General features: G+C 39.2%; 2 long non-coding RNA genes across 7 annotated transcripts in view; one reads left to right on the plus strand and one right to left on the minus strand.

Moving 5' to 3' along the window:
* Positions 1 to 22415, plus strand: part of LOC127497361 (uncharacterized) — a 34273-nt gene extending 11858 nt beyond the window's left edge. Inside the window, exons 1-7 of one of the 6 annotated variants that reach the window (XR_007925524.1) lie at positions 3851 to 8864; positions 15872 to 16098; positions 16450 to 18287; positions 18352 to 18438; positions 18900 to 19023; positions 20935 to 21275; positions 21912 to 22415. This is a non-coding gene — a long non-coding RNA (uncharacterized LOC127497361). Of the gene's footprint in view, positions 1 to 3850; positions 8865 to 10891; positions 15770 to 15871; positions 16099 to 16449; positions 18288 to 18351; positions 18439 to 18899; positions 19024 to 20934; positions 21276 to 21911 lie in introns of those variants that run through there. The other 5 variants (XR_007925520.1, XR_007925523.1, XR_007925519.1 and 2 more) reach the window with 5 other exon arrangements.
* Positions 22416 to 22539: 124 nt separating this feature from the next.
* LOC127497362 (uncharacterized) lies at positions 22540 to 24872 on the minus strand. The gene is made up of 3 exons (XR_007925525.1): positions 24454 to 24872; positions 23932 to 24204; positions 22540 to 22662 (listed from the first exon to the last, which is right to left on the minus strand). It is a non-coding gene; the product is annotated as an uncharacterized LOC127497362 (long non-coding RNA).
* Positions 24873 to 27128: the final 2256 nt, after the last annotated feature.

Raw genomic sequence — 27128 nt, forward strand, 5'->3', positions numbered from 1 at the left:
CAAGCGGGCAGGGAAAAGAAGGGCAAACTTGATGCCAGCATCCCTAAGCTGAGCTTTAATCGGGTTGAAGGCTGCTCTCCGTTTAGCGACCTCCACACTTACATCCGGATAGAAATGAATCCGAGAGCCATTATACAGTAGTTGTCCTTTTTCCCGCTGAAGTCGTAGGCTGTGTCCGAAATCGCCCCCTATACCCTCATTCACTATTCCCTACATTAGTCCACTAATATAGTCCACTTGAAGAAGTGAATGAAAACGAGTGAGTGAATTCAGATAATCGGTGCACCAGGAGGGCTGGCTGTTTAATAATCATTTAAAAATTTGCAAACTAGCAGCTCCAGTACTAGTAATGAAAAAACTTATCTTGAGCTTTGTCATGAAAACTAGCATGTATAAACCTTAATTAAACTATTTAATAAGAAAGTTAAAATGAATTTATACCTGTGTGATACATTGTAGCCACTGGGAAGTGGATGGATGATTCAACTGCGTGCGCCATCATTGCCCCCTATACCCTTAAATAGGGCACTATTTGAGGGAACAGCCATTTGAGTGTACGAAACCATAGTGAACGTTGTCGAGTGCACTCATTCAATCCTACAATGCACGGTAGAAACGAGTTTACAACCGGTGCACGCTCAACGACTGTAGAATACCCACAATGCACCGTGGTTTCACACCGCACGAGTCAAGCCTTGTTTACACTGCACGCGTCTGCGACGCGTTACGGCTGCGACGCGGCTACCAGAGCTGATACGCAGCCACTCTAGTCAATGCTCGTGTTTACACCGGCCGCGCGTTTCAGAAGCGTCCCAGAAGCGGCTCGCCGTGCCGCTTCTCTAAAGATAGGCGCCTCGCCTATTTTTGACGGACGCCGCGTCCAAGACGCGCAGCTCAAATACAAAATAAAGTCAAAATAATCACCCTGTGTAAACTCCCGCTCATATTTCACATCACTAGGAGGCCAGAAACTGACGACAAGAGATTCGAAGTTGAAAAACTTTAAATTTTTTTGTTCTTGTTGTCTAAAACTTTTAAGTGTATTAACAGTAGGCTACAGCAAAATAAAGCATGGCATAGCAATAAACACAATTAAACCGGACAAAATATAACCATTTAGCCATTAAAAACACGAAAAAATCAATGAAAAAAAGGTCAGACAGGCAAATCTCGTGGTCTCGCGAATCCAGCCGCTTCGCTTCTGAAATGCTTCTGGTGTGAGTTGACACCGCGCGGAGGACGGAACAAAACCTTGCCGGAGCCGTTACGCGCCGCAGACGTGTGCAGTGTAAACGAGGCTTGAAACAGCCGTAAGCTTGGTGACTTACCAGTTGTCGGCCGTAAGAAAATCATTCGTTGTTCTCTGAAATCTTCTTCATTTTGTTGTTCTCTCACTTGTACTATAATTTGAAGAACAATAGAAATAATTTCATGAAAGCACGACATAGTGAAGCAGCAACTCTTCTAATCACTAATACTAATTTGCGGGAAATACTCGTGCAGGTGCGTTACATAAAGCAATCACAACCATACTGTCAGAATTTTTATTTTATTTTATTTTATTTTATTTTATTTTATTTTATTTTATTTTATGTAGTTAACCAACAAGCAAAACACAAAAACAAAACAGGATCACATCTGGCGCACTCTGTCTGAATTCACTCCTTCACTTCTTCAAGTGGAATATAAGTGTGGACTAATGTAGGGAATAGTGAATAGGGTATGGGGGCTTGTTCGAGATGCGTTGGCGCTGCGCAGACTGATCAGCATATGACATCAAAGTACCGCAAGAGCGATTGGAGAGCATATGACTCCTTATGCTTTTGAATCACTCTCGCGGTACTTTGATGCCATATTCTGATCAGTCTGCGCAGCGCCGAAGCATCTCGAACAGCTATTCTCTAGCCGTTGAGTGTACATTGGTTGTACACTCTTTATTGCGATGCATTGTGGGATTGAATGAGTGCACTCAGTAACGTCCACTACGGTTTCAGACACCACTAAAAATGGCTGTCCCCTCAAATAGCGCCCTATTTAAGGGTATGGGGCGATTTCGGACACAGCCGCAGAATTAATTCCCTCGTCTGATAGTGATGTAGTTGGACGATAAAGGGTCTCGGAGCCTGGTTTGGTTTCGGCGGGGGGGCCAGGGAGCGATGCGCTCTGTCAACCACTGGGGGCTTGGCGAAACTCTCCTTTCCAAAGACTTCGATTAGGAGTTCCTCCATAAATGTGGTCGAGCGTGCGCCCTCAGAGTGCTCAGGAATGCCAATTATTCTCACATTATTCCTCCTCGAACGGTTTTCTAAGTCGAAGAGTTTCGCCCTCATCCATTCGTTATCTTTTGACAAATCATCCACATCGGTGAGTGATTCTTCGACATCCTTCAGCTTTTGCTCCTGAACCTGCAGTGATGTCTTCACAGCCGAAATTGAAGATTTCAACTCAGACAGAATCTCCGTTCTGAGCGCAGCGACCTCTGATCTGATACCCCCAAGAAGTTCGCGGATATCGTCCCCGTGCGCCGAAGCAGCCATGTCCACAGTCGTTGCTTGTACGTTTTCTTCAGCAGTATCTGCGGCCTTTTTCATATTGACCCTCGGCATATTAGGTTACTTTTGGGCTTTAATAAAATCAAATTAACCTCGTGCTAGAATGCCAGGAGCGCCAGACGTGTAGAGAACTATAAAATAAAAGTATGATCATAAAAGTATGATCAAAAGTAATACTCAGAGCAGAAACTGCGACTTCTCACTCCGCCATCTTACCGGAAATCCCAAATGCTGTGTAACTTGAGGTGTTTTTGGGCGAGTGCGGTGAACATTGGAGTCGCACTGGAGCGGAGGGAGGTACGGTGACATCGATACTGAGCTGAAATGAAAACTGTTTGCCCTCTCTCTCTTCACCGTACCGTAGACCAATCACAAAGGACTGGGCCATCTGACCAATAAGAGCAGTGTAGGCTCACGGAAAGGAGGGTTTTAGAGAAACTGATTCTTTGAACTGCTTCTAACGAATCATTAAGGAAACATTGAGAACTCATGTGAAATTAAATGTATATTATGAGAAAACTGTAGTGTTTTTTGATCTTGCATGCATGTAAACCTGTTGTAGGAGACTCCAAAACAATATTAGGAACCTTAAAAAAAGCCATAATAGGGGCACTTTAAAATATATTAAAATAGAAAACAGTTATTTTACATTACAAAAATAAATATTTTCATCAATGTGCAGTACTGTTCTTGTGTGTTGTGTGTGGTTGACAATGTTGTGCAAGTTACTTCCAAACTGTAATACATTATAGATTACTTGTTACTGTTATTTAAAAGTAATTCTTTACTTCACAATATTACTGTCTCAGAATTGTAATGCGTTACATTACTCCTGTATTACTCTTGAGTTACTTTCACCAAAATAACTACAGAAGTAGAACTTAACATCTAAAATGACAAAATGTACTGCAGAGCATTTTATATCCAGTAGAGGGCGATATGATGTAGCATAATGACTGTGGAATGAAATAAATCACTAAACAAATATGTCAGAAGCTGTCATTTAGTCTTACAAACTTGGAGACCACACGCGTTATTGGCTGACCACAAACAGGTAATAAAACTTACTTGCGGCATTTTTCATTTCTTAAAGTCCACTTTTAATAAAATATTCCTGATAATTTACTCACCCCCATGTCATCCTAGATGTCCATGTCCTTATAGTGGACCTCAATTGGCCCCAAACGGTTGAAAGTCAAAATTACAGTTTCAGTACAGCTTCAAGGGGCTTTATCTAGCGAAACGATCGGTCGTATTCTTCAAAAAGCATACGCTGAATGTCCCACACCTTCCCTTGAATAGGGAAGGTGTAGGACGTTCAGCGTAAGCTTTTTGAAGAATACGGAATCGCGGTCTGGTGGAAGCACTTGTGATGCGATCATTTGTGTCTATAAAGCATATACATTTTCATTTTTTTAAGAAAATGACCGATGGTTTCGCTAGATAAGACCCTTATTCCTCGTCTGCTATCGTTTAAAGCCCTTTGAAGCTGCACTGAAACTGTAATTTTGACCTTCAACCATCTGGAGGCCATTGGAGAATAATCCTGGAATGTTTTCATCAAAAACCTTCATTTCTTTTTGACTAAAGAAAGAAGGACATGGACATCTTGGATGACATGGAGGTGAGTAAATTATCAGGACAATTTTATTAGAAAGTGGACTAATCCTGTAATGCAGGGTCTGCAATTAAGTTTGGCATTGGGCCAAAAAAAATTTTTTTTCATAGTCAAAGGAGACTATGAAAAAGAGCTCTGGTGAGAGAAAATGGCTCTATCAAAGAGACAAAAGAGGAAAGTTGACAGCAAAAATAGGGCATACAAAGAAGAATGGAAAGACAACTATGCGTTCATCCTACCTGGTTTTGTGAATGTAAAGCCGGTGTGTCTTATCTGCAACGAAGTTGTCGCTGTTTGCAAAAAATATAATATTAGGGGCCGTTCACATGTCGCGTCTAAAAACGTGTGGAAAGCGCGCCCGCGCCTCTTTCTCCTCCTTTCCAAAGCGCTTGCGCTCCCGTGGCGTCTGTCGTTGCTATGCAATTATGAACTGCGCTCTCCAGACAGATCTATTTCAGAACCAGAAGCTATCAAGTACGCCAGCCGTAATCTGGGCTAATTTTGGACTAAAAGTGTGTTGTAACGCAAGCGTTACTGAACATGTACCGAGTAAAATAATAATAATAATAATAATAATAATAATAATAATAATAATAATTGGACACTTCTTTGTGACAGAAATGCTACAGCCACTGTAATTTCTTGAACAAGAATATGCGGACATCAAAACATGCGCACTCAGAGCGAGGGTTTAAACTTTTATTGATGTATTCTCCTGTGTAAGCGTAGCTTTAAAAGGATATATGCAATGCTGTATTATGATTTTTTAATGGTTTTAATAAATCGTGCATCCTTAGAAAACTGTCTAATAATGTGGTTCATGGATTCGCGTCCGTGGAATGCTCCTCTTCCTGTATTGACAGCCCTACAGATATCTTTACCATGGTTCAAAACGCAATGCAGAGCACATTAAAATAATTGAAATTATAATATGACGCCTATCAAATCAGGCAAATGCATTGCTGGTCAAATTATTAATGCGGCGTTAAACGTATAAATAATCTCAGCCTTAAATCGCCAAAACTTTCACATGTTTGTGAACATACATAGGCTACCTGAAAGAGATGCACAGGATTCATCTAGGGCTTTTTTACTTTTTCGCTTCTCATCAACACACAGCTGTTGTCTTTTCCCGGTTTTCAGGCAGCAGCAAACATGAGGCGGGGCGGGGCGCGCATGCGGGAATGAATGGCGTGTCGCATGCGTTCACTGTAAAATGCATTTATTTATTTTTTTCTAGTTTTATTTTTTTTTTTTCTAGTTTTTCTATAGAATGAAAACGTTCATTTATTATTATTATTATTATTTATTTTTTTAAAGCACCCCAGAAAAAAGAGCACTTTCTCTCGAGGATGAAAAAGGGCAGGTGCTCGAGCCCCCTCTGATGTCTGTGTGTGCACGTGCCTGGTGCCAATAATTGTGGCCAACGTGTTTTGGAGAACAACATTTATTTCATAAATAGATTTTCCCCCCACTTTCAATTCTTTTCCTTCAATGAAAGGTTAGATTTTCACTCATTTTTTTAATAAAATACAGGATAAACAATACAGATTTATTTTTTTACAGCACTGTACATAGGTAGGTAGATAGGCCTGTTCTTAATAACTATATTTATACTGAAGATTTTATAACATGCCTCTCCATGATATGGGGGTTTTATCTTACACTTCAAATAAAATGCTACCATTTTCACTTCTGTTCAGTGACGATTTGGAAAGTAAATGTGACGGAAGCCTACTATCTTAGTAATGAGCACTGTGGCATCAAAAGACCACACAAGAGAGGAGAACGCAGGAGAGCGGGTTTACTAACAGCTGCGAACACAACCTGGCTATCCAACAGGACAGAACACTCTTCTTCAACAGGTAATTTCACACTCAACATAATCATATACACCCCCTAGCGGCCCCAACTGGAACTGTCAGAATTGCACTCAGTCTACTACATCTTTCCCCCCTCTTAAAGGTAAAACATCCCTAATATGTCAACTGTTAATTTTCCCCCTTTTTCTCTTACCAAATAAATAAATAAAATAAAATAAAATAAAATAAAATAAAATAAAATAAAATAAAATAAAATCTTACTGAATTATCTAACAAAATCTTTCAGATATCTTGGTTCGTGTTTTTCTCTGGATGACCTCCTGATGGTCAACGACTGGTGGAGGAGCGTCCGCTCTCCTCTTGAAATGGTTCAGTAGCAGCCTCAGGCTCTTCTTGTGACACGGGCAACAGTTCTGTCTGTTCCCCCGGCTCTGCAGGTACACTGCTCACGGGCTGCATGATTCCCTCTTCAGTACCTGGCAGACTCCGGTGCTGTGAGTGAGTGTCTCCTGCGAACCTGATCAATGTGCCTTTTCCAGGTGTGTCCCGTTCCTGTCAAGACCGCATAAGATGGCAAACCGGTACATCTTTTAACCCACTGAAAAAGTCCGCAAGCCAACACTGTTGTCATGATCTTCTTTCTGTTTGAGCTGTTTCTTTTGCACTTTGGCGGCCAGGTCTGGTAGAAGCAAATCAAAAGTTGATCTTAAACATCTGGACATCATCATTTCAGCAGGGGACACACCAGTTGTAGTTTGTGGCGTAATCCTATAACTGAACAGGAACCTACTCACTCTTGTCTCCAAAGTTTCTCCCTTCATTTTCTTGAGACCAGCTTTGAAGGTCTGCACGGCTCTTTCCGCTAACCCGTTTGAGGAGGGGTGAAAGGGTGCCGTCCGAATGTGCTGAATTCATTCTTTTTCATGAATGCTTCTTACGCTTCTCACACTTGAGCCTCTTTTTCCAAGTCCCTGTCCATGTTGGGCCACCAGAAATAAGATCTGGCTAATCCTTTCATTTTTGAAACACCTGTGTGGGTCTGGTGAAGTAGTTTTAACAACATTTCTCGCCCCTTCGTAGGAATGACAACCCTAGCTCCCCATAATACACAACCATCCCTGACACTTAGCTCTGTTCTCCTCTGATGATAAGGTTGAAACTCAGGTTCCAGCACTGGAATAATGCATCAGGACATTCGCAGATTGCAGCATCATACAGTGGTGCCAGGCAGGTTGCTAAATTTGGGAGAAATTTTCCATAGTAGTTTAATAACCCCAGGTAGGCCTTTAGTTCTGACACATTAGATGGAGATGGGGCCTCTACAATCGCCCTCACTTTTCTTTCCACGGGCTGGAGACCTTGAGCATTCACTTTATGACCAAGATACTCAACGTCATCCTGCAAGAACACGCACTTCTCTCTTTTGAGTCTCAGCCCAGCATCTTCCAGCTTTTGCAACACTGCCCCAAGGTTCTTCAAGTGGTCTGCCGTATCCATGCCTGTTATCAAGATATCATCCAAATAAATGGCTACTTTAGGAATCCCCTGCACCAGTCCTTCCATTATTCTTTGAAAAATAGCAGGAGCTGATGCCACTCCGAAAGGTAACCTCTGGTAGGTTAACAGACCTCGTTGATTATTTATTGTCAAATACTTTTGAGACTCCTCATCGACCACCACCTGCTGGTAGGCATGACTCAGGTTCACTTTAGAGACCTTTTTACCTCCAGACAGTGTGCTGCACAGATCCTCAAGCGGGGTATTGGGTACTGCTCTAGTGATGCTGCTCTATTAACAGTCAACTTACAGTCGCCACAGAGCCTTATGGAGCCATCAGTCTTCAGAACTGGAACCACAGGTGCAGCCCACTCAGAGTACTTTACAGGTCGGATGACCTGCTCCTTTTGTAGGCAGTTTATCTCCTCATCCACTTTGGCTCGCATTGCATAGGGCACTGATCCGGGGCGGGAAAACCTAGGCACTGCATCTGGAGAAACTGAAATGAGAATTTTTGCTTGAACCCCTCTCAACGTCCCCAGGCCCTCTTTAAAGACTTCGCTGTGTTTCACCAGTACCCTGCATAATAAATCATCTTCTGTTTGAATCTGCAGTACTAGTCTGTTATGTTTAATCTGGTCCCAAGATAATTTTAATTCTGCTAACCAGCCTCTTCCCAGCAGGTTTGGACCACTGCCAGCCACTACAACAACAGGGAGCGTTTTCTTTTTCTCTTGGTACTCCACTGTAACCTGGCAAGTGCCTCTCACTTTGATCGGTTGTCCTGTATAAGTTTCTAGTTTAATTTCAGTCGGTCTTAGTTTTGTGTTTTTTTCACTTTTTCTCAATTCCTTGAATGTTTCCTCATTCAAAATGGTAAGATTACATCCAGTGTCTATTTCTGGGTTGAAATGGTTCTTTAACAAGTCCACCAACTGAGCATATGACTTAGATTTAGGCTTATCAGGGCTCAGCAAATGTCATATTAAACTGTACGTTTTGGAACCCACCACACTCAGAAGGATAGCTCTTTGCTTCTCGGCATTGTCAATGCTATTTGCTTCAAAAAAATTATCCAAAATCTCACAGTATTCTTCACAGGACTGTGTTTTCTCATCAAATGCCGCTACTGTCCCAATAGTTGCCATGTTTCACTTCGGTAGCCGGCCACTTTTCTCTTCCATTACTGCATCATACAACTCTCACACGTTTACCAGTGGTATCCTCGTCGCCAAAATATGTGGGAACTTGGCATCAAAAGACCACAGAAGAGAGGAGAAAACAGGAGAGTGGGTTTACTAACAGCTGCTCTTATTACAGAGTCAACGAACACAACCTGGCTATCCAACAGGACAGAACACTCTTCTTCAACAGGTAATTTCCCACTCAACATAATCATATACACCCTCTAGCGGCCACAACTGGAACTGTCAGAATTGCACTCGGTCTACTACATTACTCCACGGCAGGCACGTGCAGGGGGAGGGGTCTTTGGGGGCTCGAGCCCCTGCCCTCTTACGAAATTTATCAAAAGTGCCCCTCTCAGACAAATAGCAATGATAATATTGTGGTCAATAAAACAAATGCATTTAAATGATAATTAACATGACAATGTGTACAATAGTAACGAATCGCTCAAAAGCCGAAAATTCCTGTTTATTTGTACATATCCGTCAGTCTGAGGCGTTGCCATAACGCGTTGCTATGGGTTGCGTGCGTTTTGATTGGCTGACTGATTTTCCGCAGTCTGTTCAGGCTCTCGAGCATATATGGTGAGTGCCTATATGGCTCGATGGGAGAAAAAAAATAAACCAAACATTTTTTTTAACTTTTTTTCATCAATAATCAAAGCTAGTGTGTCACTTTAATTAAAAATCCATATAGGCCTATGTCATATTTTAAAATATTACATAATTCATGAATGCCCGTTTGTCATGTATAATACACCAACCAATCGTGATCTGGCACAACAAGTTCAAATTTCATTGGACAATGTGAAGTAGAGCGGTAATTTTCCGTTCTAATTCATTAATGCATAACTGTAAATAAATGTAAATGTGATTTTTGTAAATCCTTTTTTGTTAGTGTCTGGGGCACAAACACTCAATAAAGCTGCTTATTTCTTAAAGTTTACTTTTTCAAGGCACTACTATAATATAAATGCATTTATGCATTTATAATAAATACATTTCATACAGTTTCTATTTGGGATCATAAAGGGTTAGTTCACCCAAACATATAAATTCAGCCATTTTTTACTCGTCTTCACGCTGTTCAATCCCTGCTGGTTTCTTTTCCCCACAAATGCCTCCGTCACCTTGTCTTGCAGGTCCTGCTCCACCACAAAAGCTCTGCAGCAAACATACAGACATCAAGAATCAAAAAAGTGCTCTAATAACTCTGTTTAAATTACAATAATTAACCCTCTACTTCGTTTGGGGTCAACACTCGTGACCTTCAAGGTCAGGCAACAAAATGTAATTTTGTAACAAAATAACTGTTTTTTTTTTTAAACAAATGTAATTTTACTCTGTTTATTAATGTTTTTACTCCACATTTGTGCAGTTTTTGGAAGATTTACAATATCTTTTACATTTATATAAATAAATTAAATAATTTTTTAAATAGGTTTTTATACAACAACAGCTTTTTAGGTAAAATTTACTTTATAAAAGACCCACATTTCTAACTTTCATTCATGGGGATAACATGGATAATTTGACATGGTTTAGTGTAAGATTTTTGAAAAATGCCGCTCTGCAGCCATCTGCTGGATAAAGTGATCATTTTTTACTTTTAAAACTGCATTTTCCAAAAGATGGGCAAAAATCTTACACTAAACCATGTCAAATTATCCATGTTATCCCCATGAATGAAAGTTAGAAATGTGGGTCGGGACGTTCTAAAACGCTTAACGAGGCTTAATTTACTAAGACAGAGATATTAACAGACCAAACTCAGTAAAAAACCAAACTAATAAAGCATACTGTGTACAGAAAAGCAGATGAACCCAGAATATGAAGGCAACATGTTTAATTACACGTTAAGTGTTTTCCTCCCATAAAGAAAATGCTTAATGTGGCTTAATGTACACACGGTGACATTAAAAGACCAAACTTAGGAAACAGATCAGATTTTATCTTTTAATATCAATTGGTAGGCCTACTAAGTGATAGTAAAAGATCAAATTCTGCACAAACCATTTTTTCTGTACAGTATGCTTTAAAAGCATGTCAGAATGTCCCTGTGGGTCTTTTATAAAGTCAATTTTACATGAAAAATATGTATAATTTTTTTTTTTACATTTATTTATATAAATTTAAAATATATCATAAATCTTCCAAAAACTGTACAAATGTTGAGTAAAAACATTAATAAAAAGAGTAAAATTACATTAGTTTAAAAACAAAGTTATTTTGTTACAAAAATCATTTAGTTGACTGAGGTCTCCAGAGACCCCGAAGGTCACGAGTGTTACTTCTTCTTTCACACTAACATAAAAACAGATATCATTCCAATTTATTTATTTATTTGTAGATCTAGAAAGTGTTAACCACCGTACAAAGTTGCACGCCATTTGGACAAAGAGAACTTTTTTTTATTTTATTTTAGCAAACATCATTTGGGGTCAAAAACCAAAGACCACCAGAGGGTTAAAATAAACTACAGCTTAAGATTTAAGTAGATTTGTATTGATTTCTGTAGTATCGTCACTCAAAGCCTTTGATGGCATCAGTCCTTCATCAGTCTCTCTCCACCGGATAAACACACGTGATCATCTGTCCCTGTAACATCAGACAAGATTCAAGTTTCCTCTGAGATTGATGTGCTCAACTCTACATTCACATGATGATGATGATGATGATGTGTTAACTCTCTTTTTATCAACACAAATGTTCCTTCATTTATTAACAGTACTAACGGACAAATAAAACAGATTAAACTTATGTCTAGTTACTGTAGATTTGTTTACTTTATTTTCATTCATGTAATGTAATCAGTGTTGAATTCTTCATAATATCACACACACACACACGCACGCACACACACACACACACACACACACACACACACGCGCGCACACACACACACACACACATCACTCAGATTCATGTTGTGACGAGATCATCATCTGCAATACTTACTGAATATTGTCTGTCAGATGTTAAATAAACATTTAGTAAATGCTTAAAAAGATCAAATAATAAATCAAAGTTTCAAAACAGCTGCTCAAATGATAAATCAAATTCTCAAATACAATTTCATTTCGTCATTCGGGAAAGCATGAACTGTATCAATAATCAAATTAAAACTCATTTGTATTTGTATATATTTTAAATTTTCATTATCAATCCAGTATAAACCTGTCATAATTAAATCTATAATTCAAATGATAAATCAAATGCTCAAACTGACATCGCAAATGATAAATCAGAGGTGTAAAGTACTTGAGTAAATGTAATTAGTTACTGTACTTAAGTATCTTTTTAGCTACTTTGTAGCTGTACTGAGTATCAAAGATATTGGCAACTTTTACTCTCTACTTGACTACATTTTTGAGCAAGTAAATGTACTTTTTACTCCACTACATTTATGATGATTAATGCAATTACAAATGACATTTTTCATGGCAGCTAACTTTTTCTGCAGCAGTTTGTTTCTGATATAAAGAAGCGATATCGCCATCTAAGTGCATTGAAGGTACTATATCTTGTGCATTTTGCCTTTACTCACCCAAAACAAGGATACTTTACGTGAATGTGAGTGCATTAGCAGGTAGTTGCTGATCGCAGATGTTTGATTTATTAGATGAGGAAATGACTGCAGCTGGTGATGAGGCTCAAACCAGCACATACAGTAGACTTTGACTATTTAATTTTACTTAACATTGTTTTATTTATCCGCTATATTGACAAGACCGTTTTGAAGGATATTGGTTTACTCGTGGCCTTTCTGTGCTCTTGAGCTCAACTGAGACTTGAGAGTTCGTAGACGTTTAAAAGGTTGTTCTGTCGACCTTGATTTATTGCAACATTGAGGTGTTCAGTTTTATTTTGATTTTATAAAATAAACTTGATTTCTCATCTTACAAATCAGTTGTTTCTTATTTTCACTGGCATGTCTCTCAGGACTAGTGCATCTCTGAGCCTACATTCAGCATGAGTAAAATACTTAAGTACTGTTAAAATCAGATACTTTAAGACTTTTACTCAAGTCGTATTGAAATGGGTTACTTGTAACTTGTAGTGGAGTAATTTTCAATGTAAGGTATCTGTACTTTTACTCAAGTATGGTTTTCAGGTACTCTTTACACCTCTGTGATAATTCAAATGCAAATGTCAATCAAGTAGTGTGGGCGGAGCTTTGAGACGGAACCGGTACCTCAGCCACTGTCGAGTGTTTGCCTCATCATCGACGACATCTAGTTTTTGTATAAAAAAGGACAAAAATGCAATTACAAAACTTTTAAGGGATGCAGCAGAGGCCCTGGAGCAGAGCTCGTTACTGCCAGCCAGCCCTCCCAATCAACCTACGGCTGAATGTGCTGCAGATCGACAAGAGGTAACGTTACAAGCTGAGTCTAGTCTCAGTCAGCCATGTTGTTATCGCTCCAGTCCCCTTAATATATGTGGTAAAATCGTCATGTTTTCGAAGTAAATCTGAAGTAAGCTGTTAAAATATGTTCATTATGTCCTCAGTTGTATATTGATGTAATGCTGTACTGTTCTGTATTGCGCATATGTGTATGCCACAAGGGGGCACTAAAGTATAAGCTACAGAAGACGCGTTTGTGTTATTATGTTATGCGGTTTGTGGCCAAGGGTTACAAGCAGAGAATGGGAATAGACTATGGGGAGACATTTTCACCCACGGCAGACTTGACGAGTGTAAGGGTGGTGCTACAGAAAGCAGCACAGGAAAATTTACTCCTGCATCAAATGGACGTGAAAACAGCACACTTGCACGCTCCCATAGACTATGAGATCTACATCAATCCACCAGAGGGTTACCAAGAGAAAGAGGGTATAGTTTACAAGCTAGAGAAATCACTTTACGGCTTGAAACAATCCGGGCGAAATTGGAATAAGGTTTTGCATGATTGTCTAACTGAGAATGGATTCACACAAAACCCAGCCCACCACTGTGTTTATGCCAAAGAGTCAAAAGAAGGGAAAGTGATCATAATTACATGGGTTGATGATTTAATTATTGCAGCAAGCAATCAAGAGAGACTGAAAGAAGTGAAAGAGATGCTTGCAGAAAAATTTAAAATGAAAGATCTGGGTGAACTCGAACATTTTCTCGGTATCGATTTCAATCAGTCAGATGGGTGTGTAAAAATGACACAGGAAAAGTACACTAACAAGATACTACAGCGTTTTAATATGCAAGACTGTAGGACCAGAGAAACACCCTGTGAGCAAAAGTTAGAGTATACTGGGAATGCAGTAAAGATGGAAGATGTGGGAAGTCTTATATACCTGACTATTTGAGTTTCGTAGTGAGCAGGTTATCACAGTATTTTGCTGAACCTACAGAGGAACAGTGGGTCACTGTGAAGCACGTACTTAGGTATCTCAAAGGCACAGCAGAGAAAGGGTTAAGTTTCAGGAGAAACGACTGTGAGAAACTAGGTATACAAGCCTACAGTGATGCTGACTGGGCAGCTGATACCAGTGACAGACGCAGTACTACGGGATACTGTGTGAGTCTAAGCCAGAACAGCTCTCTAGTCTCGTGGAAGACTAGAAAGCAGCCAACTGTGGCGCTGTCCACATGCGAAGCGGAATATATGGCACTGGCTTCAACCATACAAGAGTGTTTATACCTAGAACAGTTACTGGGAGGTATAGATAACTACAAGTACACATAAACTGTAGTACATGAGGACAATCAGGGAACAATCACTCTCGCCAAAAACCCTGTAAACAGACGGAGATGCAAACACATAGACATAAAGTATCACTTTATCAGGTCTATTGTGAATGAGGGAAGAGCGACCTTGATGTATTGTTCTACTGATAACATGATTGCTGATGTAATGACCAAACCTGTAAGTAAGTTGAAACTGGATAGGTTTGCAGGTGCTCTTTTTGGAGATTGATGTGTGTATGACAGGGGTCCACATTCATTCTACCTTCTGTTTTTGTTTGTATAGCAGCCTGAGTACAAGTGGGGGTGTTAATATATGTTCATTATGTGCTCAGTTGTATATTGATGTAATGCTGTACTGTTCTGTATTGCGCATATGTGTATGCCACAAGGGGGCACTAAAGTATAAGCTACAGAAGACGCGTTCGTGTTATTATGTTTGTCCCAGTTGATTTACGGTTGTCTCTTACTGAAGGCTGTCTGACCGTGAGAATGATGTGTCGGCAGCTAGAAAAATAAATATGCCAAGAACGGCTAAAGATGATTCATCTCTATCGTCCACTTTTTTCTCCGAATGCAACACTAGCTGCAACAATAGTGTAGTACAACTCAACATAAGCTGTTTTAACTTTGTATTTAGTGATACTGTATTAAGTGAACGAAAGAATAGGCAACACATTTTAAACATTGCGATGGCGCGCCTGCCACAGACACAGCACCAGTCGGGTAATGGCATGTCGTTTAACTCGCGGATAGTGTTGAGGAATCTCATGCACTAATAATGTCAGAAACTGTCTGATTCGGATCGCATATCAAATTGCCAAACTGCTGAAATCACGTGACTTTGGCACTCCAAACAACTGATTCGAAACAAAAGATTCGTAAAGCTTCATGAAGCAGTGTTTTGAAAAAAGTATTCTCGTATAATATTAAGGTAGAACCACTGTGCTCACATGAACTGTTTTAAATATGCTTTGAGTACCTTTATGGATCTTGAGAAGTTCGGTGGCATGGCTGTCAACCGAGGCCTCACTGAGCCATCGGATTTCATCAAAAATATCTTAATTTGTGATCTTAAGATGAACAAAGGTCTTAGGGGTGTAGAACTACATGAGGGTGAGTAATAAATGACACAGTTTTAATTTTTGGGTGAACTAACCCTTCCATTTGGAATTTTCCATACCTGTCGTACTACAGTAGCCATGTTGTAATCACGTGATCTACCAGAATCAGTTTCGTAGCTTCACTACCGTTTCACAAATCCTTTCCCATGGCCTCATGAGATGGTAAAGTGTCCATCATATGCAAACTTCAGAATTTGGTTGGAAAAAGTGTGTCATCTGGGTACTTTTTGCCTGCTCTTTAATGAGTACTGTGAATTGGGACATACGACTTTTGTCACACAGGTGATGTAAGGGGACATGAGCTAAGTTAAGCTAATAATTATCTGTTTATACTTAAGGAATTGACTTTGTATTTAGCACTTCTTCAAATTGTGACATTTCTAGGTGAGGTGAATGGATTATTTTCACCATACCCTCGTTGTTCATTTGATCAACTAAGAAGAACTGGGCATTTCCTCCTTCACCAGCTCCTAGACAGAAGAAAAAGTGTGTGACATACACACATAGATTCTTTTGTCCGGCCAAAAGGAAAGATTCAGAAATCCTGAAGGTGGCCGAAAAATTTGAACTGGAGAGAGCAGGACTTGGAGAAAAAAAAATGATGTTCTCTGGTGAGTTCAGTTCAGTTACACAACTGATACATGTAACAGTCAAGTAGACTCTCATATAGGGATGTGTAAAAGGACTTTGAGTTTGCTGTGGATTTAGAACCAGAGACAAATGTTCCTTGTGTAAGGGTTCTGTAGTTTGCTGATTTTTGTTAATTGTATTTCAGCCACAACAAAATGCTCAGCTTTTTCATGCTATGCCAATATGGTGCTGGTTTTAAATTGATCAAAAAGTGAAATTTTAGAGGTCGATACATCGGTGCATCTGTAGTTACATGCAAACATTCTGTTTGATTATGTAAAGTAATGTTCTGCATGTTAATGTGTATTTTCTTTGCATTTTTTCCTCATCAGACAAATACTGTTGTTCTTCGGAGTTCAATCAGGAACTCGTACGCCAGTTCCCTAAGCGGGGTGAGGGTGGTGGCTTTGAGCTGTTAAAAACGAGAGGCTGCACCAGGACAAAAATTCTCCATCCTATTCCGTGTCCAGATACAGGTTATTCCCCTGAATACCTATGCTCCGATGCAGCTGGAATAGGAGCAGCTACGATTCATGTCAGACCTCTTTGGAGATTGTTGCTTCACTAAACTCCATTCATCTCTGTATTTAGTGCTGTTTGCCTGGGGATCACATTCAGACAATAATAATACCAGCTGTATATGGGGCCTTTGTTGAAACAAATGGGTGGGTGATCTTATGTAAAATACACAAAGACTGACCATGTTGCATTTACAAATTACCCAGGAACACAACTAGCAGTCCCCAACAAGAAAGTAGCAACATGCAAGGCAGCTTTACTTGCAGCAATACACCAGCAAGTAGTCCCAACACCCTACATTATGAGAGCAGCAGCCGAGCAGGAGCAGCAACAGCATTCCCATTCTCCAGAGCAGAGAGCAGGAGCATCATTTTTATCATATGTGATCCTGGAGCACAAAACCAGTCATAAGTCGCACGGGTATATTTGTAGCAGTAGCCAACAATACATTGTATAGGTCAAAATGATCTATTTTTTTTTATGCCAAAAATCAGTAAAGATCATGTTCCATGAAGATATTTTGTAAATTTCCTACCGTAAATATATCAAAAATATATTTTTGTATGCATTGTTAAGGACTTCATTTGGACAACTTTAAAGGTGGTTTTCTCACATTTTAGATTTTTTTGCACCCTCAGATTCCAGATTTTCAAACAGTTGTATCTCGGTCAAATATTGTCCTGTCCTAACAAACCATCAGTGGACAGCTTTAGTCAGCTTTCATGACTGGTTTTGTGGTTCAGGGCCACATATGTCTTCAAATGCAACTGGGCAAGCTCATGTCAAAGCAGACAGGAATAGTAAAGAAAATGTTCTCATTGTATATTCACCCTTTTTCTGCAGAATGTGTTATCTTCGCTCTGTGAGTTCATGCAGTGCCAGTGAATGGTGACCTAAAACTCTTCAAAATACAGCGCATAAAACTGCAGTGCATTAATTTATGAATTCAGAAATGATCAAATCTGTAATCCAAATACGAGGTCAGCAGTCATAATTCTGGATATACAGTGGTGCTTGAAGCTCTGACATCTATCTATCTATCTATCTATCTATCTATCTATCTATCTATCTATCTGTCTATCTGTCTGTCTGTCTATCTATCTATCTATCTATCTATCTGTCTATCTGTCTGTCTGTCTGTCTGTCTGTCTGTCTATCTATCTATCTATCTATCTGTCTATCTGTCTGTCTGTCTGTCTGACATCTATCTATCTATCTATCTATCTATCTATCTATCTGTCTATCTGTCTATCTATCTATGTTGAACACTGACAACATGATTAATATTCATGAAGCTAGCAGCTCATCAGTCATTTGTGTGGTTCATATTGGTGTTAGTAGTAGAATTCATAGTGTTATTGTCTTTTAAGTCTGGTGAGTAGACAAAAAAATGACTAGCCAATAATGATTTTACTGCCAAGGTGATTTGTGTGTCTGTAACTTATATTTTCAGACTGGAAAATTGAGAGTGATGAACAGCAAGCAGCATACCAGTTTTGAAGAAACTTATTACATGGAGCTGAAGACCGGACACCCCTTCAGGTCACAACAGATCTAACCAGCAGTGTGCAAGACAGACATAGACAGTTTCTGTCATTCTACGAGTCAAACCCAACTGACTGGGCATCCCCACTATCAATCAACCTTAAAGGTATGGTTAAAACTAAATCTGTTTCACAAACATTTGTACGTATAAAGAACGATTTTTGTGTCAGGTGATGCTGCAGTTGGGGAGGGCGTAACGCGATATTACTTTGCAATGCTTATGTCCAGAATACAGTACAGCTTCAGTTTAAACATTGGTAAGTGTTTTATTAATTTCATGTTTTTAGTCCTTTTGCTGTGTGATTGAAATCTGTGTCTTAATTATTGTGTGAACTAAATGCCAACTTGTAAAACTTTTTAAGAAAACACTGGAAAAATTATGTTCTTCAATGGAGAAGATCACTTGGTACCATCGTCCTCACGAGTTCTTCTAGACAGTGATCTTTTTAGGGTCATTGGTCGAATGATTGGCCATTCCTTCATTCATGGAGGGCCACTCTTGACAGGGCCGAGCCCCTCCATGTTCAACCTACTTCTAGGAAATGACGAGCCGGCCATCATAGACCTGAAAGACTGTCCAGACCAAGATATAATAGAGAGAGTTTCTCTGGGTAGTTTAATTCTACTGGAAGTCACAGTGCTTTTTATTTTGACAAATAATTTATCCAACAATATTTAATGTGAACAATTTGCTTGTTGTTTTTGTTTTTCTTCATAGCTTGAAGAGCCGAGGGATCTGACAGACGTGGAACGATAGAGAGTGAACGAGCTTGCTTTTAGCTGGGCCAACATTAACTAGAGAAAACCGGAAGTGGCTTGCAGAAACCGTTCTTCAGCATGAGGTATTCAGTATTGTGATGTATTTCTGTGTGAAACGGACTGTTGAACGAGAAAGCTTGTTTGCAGTCGCACGATTCTGATGAAATCTGAAATTCAGATGAGTGCAGGAAGTGAAAAGCAGAACGGACGAGATGAAGTAAAGTTCGTACTGCAGGGTCATTTCATGTCAAATCAACCAAATTTCAGAAACTTCCCTAGCTCAAACTTAGTGCTGGGCGGCATGGGCGTCACTAGGCCCTTTTTAGGGAGGCTTCAGCCCCCCTAAAAAACTTATGATTACCTCTGTAATCTGTACACTAATATGTGATCACTTCTGACCCCTTTAAAACAAATGAAACGGTGGCAGGCTTCGGCTTTGCCCTCGTCCTGTTTTAGTCTGTTAATTTTCAAACTGTTCTGAAGCATACTTGTTGTTTATGTTTATTGACAGACGCTGCTATAAGTCAAATGGCCATAATTTAAGTGATCACAAAAATAAGAGTTCAGCCATATTACACAGCCTGCTGCTGATAACTGCATAAGGGGCCGTTCACATATCGCGTCTTTTGCTCGTGCAAATTCCTTATTTCAAATGTAGGAGCACATCAAGCGCACTCATAATAGGAGCGACGCGCATACGGTGCGCTCGTTTTTTTCCAGGCGCGCCTATGCCGCAGCGAGATGAAAACATCTCAAAGTTCATGGTTGCATAGCAACGACAGACGCCGCGGGAGTGCAAGCGCTTGTAGAAAGGAGGAGAAAGCGGCGCGGCTGCGCTTTACACACGTTTTTAGACGTGATATGTGAACGGCCCGTAAGAGTGCACTGGCCACTGATGATGTCGTGGAGGCTATGCTAGACACACAATTAATGAGGAAAGTTAACATCCACGCTTTAGCCATAAGTTTCGTCTGAATTGTACATGCTACTACTATTTTTCTGTGAAAATGACTTGTTGCACTTATGGTAAGCATGGTCGACATCAACTCTAATAGGCTACAATGTAATTATGCTTTGGAAAAGCTGTTTTCCCCGTGGTTAGCTGAAGCTGTGTGTGAACAAGGCTGCAGAATGTGAGTTGCTCCGTCTCACGCAGCCTCAGAGGAGAGAAATTCTCTAGTAACGTACAGAAATGGAGTTGATAACGCTGGAGATTATCTATACAACACAGGCTAGTATAATTTAGCCGCTGGGCTCCTTACCAGGTGTTTGCAGTTAAACAGAGAATCACCTGTGTTTTGAGCTGTGGTGTCTGGTCCGCACGGATCCCTATACTACACATCGCAATTTCGATGCTAAAATGAACTATCGTGCAGCCCTAATTCAAATGTACATGATCATAAAATATGAGAATTACCCGTATGAAGTCCATTGACTTCAATGGATTTAATTAAATTCATTTGAAACTTATAACTCATGACTGCTCAAAAGAGTCCAAATTTATGAAACAAAACACCTAAACATCAATATTACTCTGAGAGTTTTTCAGTGAGAATTGGACCCGAAACTAAAGTGTTACCATGTTTTAATCATGCCCTCATTGGGGGCTGAGCCCCACTTAAATGAAAATCCTAGAATTGCCCCTGCTGGGCGGTTCGACCGAGAATCTTAATCACAGTGTTTTTTTGTTTTGTTTTTTAGATTCGGACTGTTTCACGGTTTATCACGGTTTTCACTGGACCTTTATTACTGCTTATTTTACTGTCAGGAGTACAGGGAATTCAATTTTTAATCAAATCTGTTTATAAAGCTAACAATGTAACAATGTAATCAAAAGAAAATGTATTAATAAGTGTTTTTACTGTGTGCAATTTCTGTAACTTCAATGGGCATTAACAAATAGCTCAAATAACCTAGAGGGATAACATAAGCCACAAACATGTGTAAAGTTTATAAATATGTCCGTTCTTAAAATCTGGTGTCTGATTCTTTAGGTTATCGGTCGCAGAGAGAAGCAGATGAAGCAAATCAAACGAGGTCTGAAGGATACTGGGGTCCTGCTCATGAGGAAAGAACGGCCTTCTCTCATCACAGTGCTGTTCCCAAAATCATCCTTCCTGAACTAATGGATTGTTTATGGCTCTGAAAACATGCGATCGTTAACCAGACTTCCCATTTCCTAAAAACCTGAGCATTTATGCTGTTTTCTTTGTCCATAGATGGTTTAGAAAGAGTTATATGGCCAATGATGAAGATGAAGATGAGGATGATCACAAGGTTCCTCTGGAGTTGAAACGCCAGATGGCGTCGTACCTCAGGAAGTACATCGAAAATGGTAATGGTCTTTTTACCACTAGAGCCCGACCGATATGGGTTTTCAGGGGCTGATACCGATATTAGGAAGTAAAAAAAAGTTTGACATCAACATATCGCCGATATTCTTTGTGTATATTATAGGGGTGCGATGGTTCAAATTACCCATGGTTCAATTTTTATCATGGTTTCTATGGTTTTGGTACGGTTCGGTATGTGCTATGTTCAGGCAAAATAGGACAACTGTCAAATAAAAATAAAGAAAACAAGAACAAATAATCAAACTACAAGAAACAGCAGGTATTTCAGGGCTCTCGTTTATAAAACTTTCCGTAGATTTCATCCTAAAAATGTACATGAACACAAAAGCTAGATTTTGCGTACGCACAATCTGATATAAAATAAAAGGTGCACAACCTTATTATAAATGCATCATCAGATTTGAGATGAACCGGTGCAAGTGCGTGCCGAACATGTTTATATCGGTGACATATCTGCAACATAAACGCAGATGCAGATTTATCTGCGACAGGCTCATATTGGCCGATAAAATCGACAGACTGTTAAATCGGTCCGGCTCTAGTTACCCCACATTAATTTCAGATGTCAGCTGGCTCATTTCACAGCTTTGTAAATTGTGCAGCCACTGTTTTTACAGCTACAGCACTGGGTATGGAGCAGGGTCGGGCAATCCTCCCACAACATCTCTATGTGGAGGTGTCTGACTCCATTAAAGTGAGAAAATAAAGCTGCCTTCTCACGACACTCACTACATGGACTTTCAGGCAGACTTAAAGCAGCAGTGTCCACAAGAGAACGTGGATTTGGATTAGTTTAATCATATGGTGTGTTCCTGGGCTTTTTAAATGAAGAGGCCAGTCCTCAACTGTTAGCCAGTGTGCTTTTGATAGGACTGTTTATTGAGAGAGAAAAATGTTATTCAAATGAAACTAAATACTAGATTTTATAACTTCTTGTTCATTTTTTTCATTTGTAGCAAGTTAAATAATGTGTAACTTAAAGTTGAAATTTGATGTAAAAAAGTTGAACAAATTTGTACAAATATTAAAGTACTATTCATTTGTTTAATCAAATGTAATTAGCAGCCAGTGCATCAGGAAAACATGTATTTGCTCATCAATAAACAAACTGGATTCAAGGATCTCAAGAGTTGAACATGGAGTTATTATAAGAGGAAACAGTTTCAGTGATTATGACATGAACTGGTTTATCACACTGACTGTGTCGTAGTAAATTTGAACAGCATTTAAGAAGGGAACATCAGGACGAGGCAAGGTTGCAGTTTCCTCATGGGTAAGTTCTCGTGGTAGTTGAACCTCGGGGATCTTCACACCCTCTTCCTCACAGGAGTGTGGTCCTTCCCAGTCCACACCATAGTAGTCATCCACCTGGAGTATATTAATGGGAACACGATGTCAACAGGTTCTCTAAATGTAAATGTCTACACAGTCACAATGAGTTATAATTCAAAGTTTGAAAATACAATTTTCAGTCAGTGTTATTGTTATTAATTATCATTGTGATACTATGATTTTCAGCTATTTCTCTTTTTGTATATTTATTTATATAACACTTATTTAAAATGAAATGGTTCTATATTTAATTATAATAATCCTACTTCAGCAAATCTCCATTAATTTTCAATTTATTTTACAAAAAAAGTAGCTTGACGGGATAGTTCACCCAAAAATGAAGATTGTGTCATCATTTACTCACCCTTATGTTGTTGCAGTCCTGTATGAGTTTCTTTCTTCTGTTGAACACAAAAGATGTTATGAAGAATGTTGGTATCCAGACAGCTGATGGCAGACATCGACTTCCACAGTATTTTTCCTGCTATGGAAGTCAGTTTCTACCTGTCTGGTTACAACATCCTTCAAAATCTCTTCTTTTGTGTTTAACAGAAGAAAGAAACTCATACAGGTTTGGAAATTTCAAAATGAAAAGCATTTATATTTAATACAAGAACAATCGTATGCCAGATGGGCTCAAAAATAATTTAAAGGGGAAACAAGTTCATACCCTATTGACATTTGTTCATGTTTTAAACTCGCATAATTTCTATACATTTCTCAGAAACCATGACTGTATATTGTCATACTGCACCACAAGTGAATGTTTTTGGTAACACTTAACTAATGTTTAACTAATGAACCTTATTGTAAATTAACTAACATGAACTGACCATGAGCGATACATTTGTTACTGTATTTACTAATCTTTGTTAAAGTTAATGAAAAGAGTTCATTGTTTGTTCACAGAGCATTAACTAATGCTAACAAGATTTTAATAATGTATTAGTAAATGTTGAAATTAACATTAATTGCAGTTCATGATTAGTTCATGTTAACTAATGTAGTTAACTAATGAACCTTATTGTAAAGTGTTACCATGCACTTTTATTCAAAGATGTTCAGAAATTTGTATTGGAAACAAGACAAATATTAAAGATTTTTTTTTGCAACTTTTAATGTCATGTCTTTATGAATTTAAGACTTTATGCTCCAATTTAAGACATTTATTGTGCCTTATTTTGTGTAAGGGCAAGTTTAGACTTGTTTAGACAAGTTTAAACTTGCAACTATTTCTTTAATATTTTTTTGTAATTCAGTTTCTTGTCTGTCATCCACTAAAATGTTGATTATCAGGTAACTAACTTAATTTGAAAGCACCCGGAGTGGATCTTGAATATGTTGGAAGCTTGTCCAGAGTTGCAGTGGAGACTGGTGGCCTGCTGTTTTGATTTCATGATTATTCCCTCCTGGAAAAACCCAAGATGCCTGTGAAGCTGTGGCAGATAGGTCCAATGCAGAGCAAAAAGATGCAGCTCATTGTCAGGATTTAACGTGCCATCTGCCTCCAGATCAAGGAAGAGACAGGAGAACAGGTCCAGAACATGCTGGGAAACATCCCTCCACAGTCTCTCAATCCTGTAATTATAACATAAATGCTTTCTCCTTAGACAACAGGCCTGATGTATTGTGATAATGTAGATCATTGGCACACCTGCATTTTTTTAATGCAGCATTTCTTCCAAAACATGCAGGAATTATAGAATATTTTCAATCCACATATGCATTTCTTTACAGTCTAAAAACCCCCCCAGAGTCTTAACTTCAGATGCTGAGATTTAATCACGTAATGGCATATGACTTTGAGTAATGATAAAAGGAAAAAACCTTTGGTTATGGACCCTGCGCCCTGTGATGTGGGAGTGTGGGTTTTCCCCTCGATTGGACACCATGAAGTAGGCCACGTCAACATTCTCCCGGCCCTTATCGGATCGCACTCTGGAGGAGAATCCAAAGCGGTTCACAGCTTCAATGAAACTGCAGCACAACAGAAGCACTGTTTCCTGTAGCAGCTTTAGGAACACAATCATCCTGCTGAAGCCATCTATTCCTCCATGGACCACTATCCTCCACCTGTGCAAAGATTTTCTGTTGGCAGAACAGTTAGTTTGCTGACATTTTGTTCATTGATTATAAACTCAAAGGTAAATTCTGTCACGATTCGGACAGTAATTGTTTCTCACGTGGACATCTGGCACCTCATTAAAAAAAATCTTGTGCAATTAAATTGGGTTTTTATTTACGGTGTTAGTTCTGTGTTCCTATGAACATGGGAAAACGCTGCTCATGTGGTTAGTCACATGGTTACATTAAAAAATACAACAACAACAAAAAAGTTGAAATGGTTTTCTGTCTTGCGTTGTCAAGCTCTACATGATCCCAGACGAGGAATAAGAGTCTTATCTAGAGAAACCATCGGCCATTTTCTAAAAAATAAAAATTTAACCACAAATGTCCATCTAGCGCTAGCAACCACAACTTCACGAATTACATAAGAAAGCCATGAACATGTTGGTCACATGGGGGTCAGTAAACTATCAGGAAATTTTAATTCTGAAGTGAACTAATCCTTCAAAGCTTAAAAACATACCTAATAAGTTTGTGGTTCCCATCTGTATGCCACCTGGCATTAGGTGCTGGAACAGAAAACTGTCGACGCCTCAATATGCGTAGAGACGAGGCTCATAGTGTTCCCTGTGGATCCACTCTCCGTAGGGACTCGCACACTCTTTCAACTAATATAACAAAAGTGAAAAATGAACTGAAACCATTCTTAATCTTACCTGTATAAAATCTCTGACTACTGAAGATCAAATCTGCCAGTTTCAGGAGTTACTTTATTTAATGCGTCTACTGTAAAAGTATGGCCAATTAATGCAATAATTAGTATTTTACATTAAGATGAACAAGTTTAACACCTCTTGAGCTCAAGTGTCCATGCATCATACGGTAGCCGGAGTTGGGCTTGAGGTTCTGGATTTCTGCTACAGTTCTACACACACAGTTTCTGCCAATCTCATGTTAATCTTGAGTATCTATAGAGCAGCAGTGCATCCTACATATCTCAGAAAAGTCTTTAGTTTTATCATATTTATAAAATACAGATTCATTATAAAATTATAAAGTGAGCTGCGTCTCATTTCAGAGGCTGCGTCCTCCGGAGGTCTCATTTGAAGGCTGCATACGTCATCAAGGATGTCTTATTTAAGAAAAGTAACTGTGATAAAATTGACTGATATTCATTGTGAGGTGTAAAATACTGTCATTTCTTTCTAACGGTTATTTTTCTTAAATGACGCGGCCTTCAAAGGGTGCAGCCCCTGAATTGGGACACAGACATTGTTGAAAAATCTCTCGGCTTCCGTGTCCCGAACGAAGCGTGTTGATGGGCGGCTCTTGCTCTGGGTGATGTGTGTGCGCACGCCTATCAGAGAGAAGAGCCTATACAAGGAATTACGTCCTTTATTACGTGATAAAGGGCCATACAAAAAACAGCGAGACTTGTCCACAACCGAAGTAGTGTATTTGGCACAGAAATATTCTGTCATACTCTGTCTAGCTTGTGTTTCTTTGGCCATGTTTAGCGTGAGAATGCAGCTTTTCAACAGTGTCAATAAGTCAGAATGCATGAAATGATTCAAGAGCTTTAGTGAATCATTCGGTGAATCGGATTAAGGATCAACTGATTCTGAGTTTAGAAAAGCTTCATTTCTCCCATAACTACAGTTTCGCAGCATCCCCTGCAAACGAGTGATAATTGATAACGCTCAGAATGGCCCATATGTGACTTACCTTATTCCATATTCACGCTTTCGACGACGTATGGTCCTCTCCGAAACGCCAAACAATCTTTCCGCAGCCTTTACACCTCTCATTAAAGACGTCTCGATGGTTTCTGCTGGAATATTTTGAGTCGGTCTCTCTGGCAATGGCTTTCTTCTGACTCTTTGACCTGCAGTTGCCTCAGTACCTCCTGCAGGTTTGCAGTCGCAACGCTGTTGACCTCGGTGTCTGTAGGGGGCGATATTTCCCCCATTCTCTCAAGGAGATATTCCACTGTTGACTCCACAACATTGTCATTAAATCTTCCCAAGAACACATCTTGGAGAGGGCACGCAGATCTGAAATTACACCGTGAAAAGCCGCAGTGCTGCTCATCGTCACATATCTTCATCTCTTCCGCCTCAAAGCTCCGCCCACACTACTTGATTGACAGTTGCATTTGATTTACCATTTGAGCATTGAATTATAGATTTAATGAAAATTAAAAATCAAATGAGTTTTAATTTGATTATTAATACAGTTCCTGCTTCCCTGAATGAGGAAATGAAATCGCATTTGAGAATTTGATTTATCATTTGAGCAGCTGTTTTGAAACTTTGATTTATTATTTGATCTTTTTAAGCATTTAAATTTTCATTTTATTTTTGTTAGGAAAAAACTTCCACAGCTTTTCTCCTACTATATAGTAGAGAAGTAGGCGGAGTGTCGCAACTCTCACA

The sequence above is a fragment of the Ctenopharyngodon idella genome, chromosome 16, assembly GCF_019924925.1.
Source record: "Ctenopharyngodon idella isolate HZGC_01 chromosome 16, HZGC01, whole genome shotgun sequence".
NCBI classification, from domain to species: domain Eukaryota; kingdom Metazoa; phylum Chordata; class Actinopteri; order Cypriniformes; family Xenocyprididae; genus Ctenopharyngodon; species Ctenopharyngodon idella.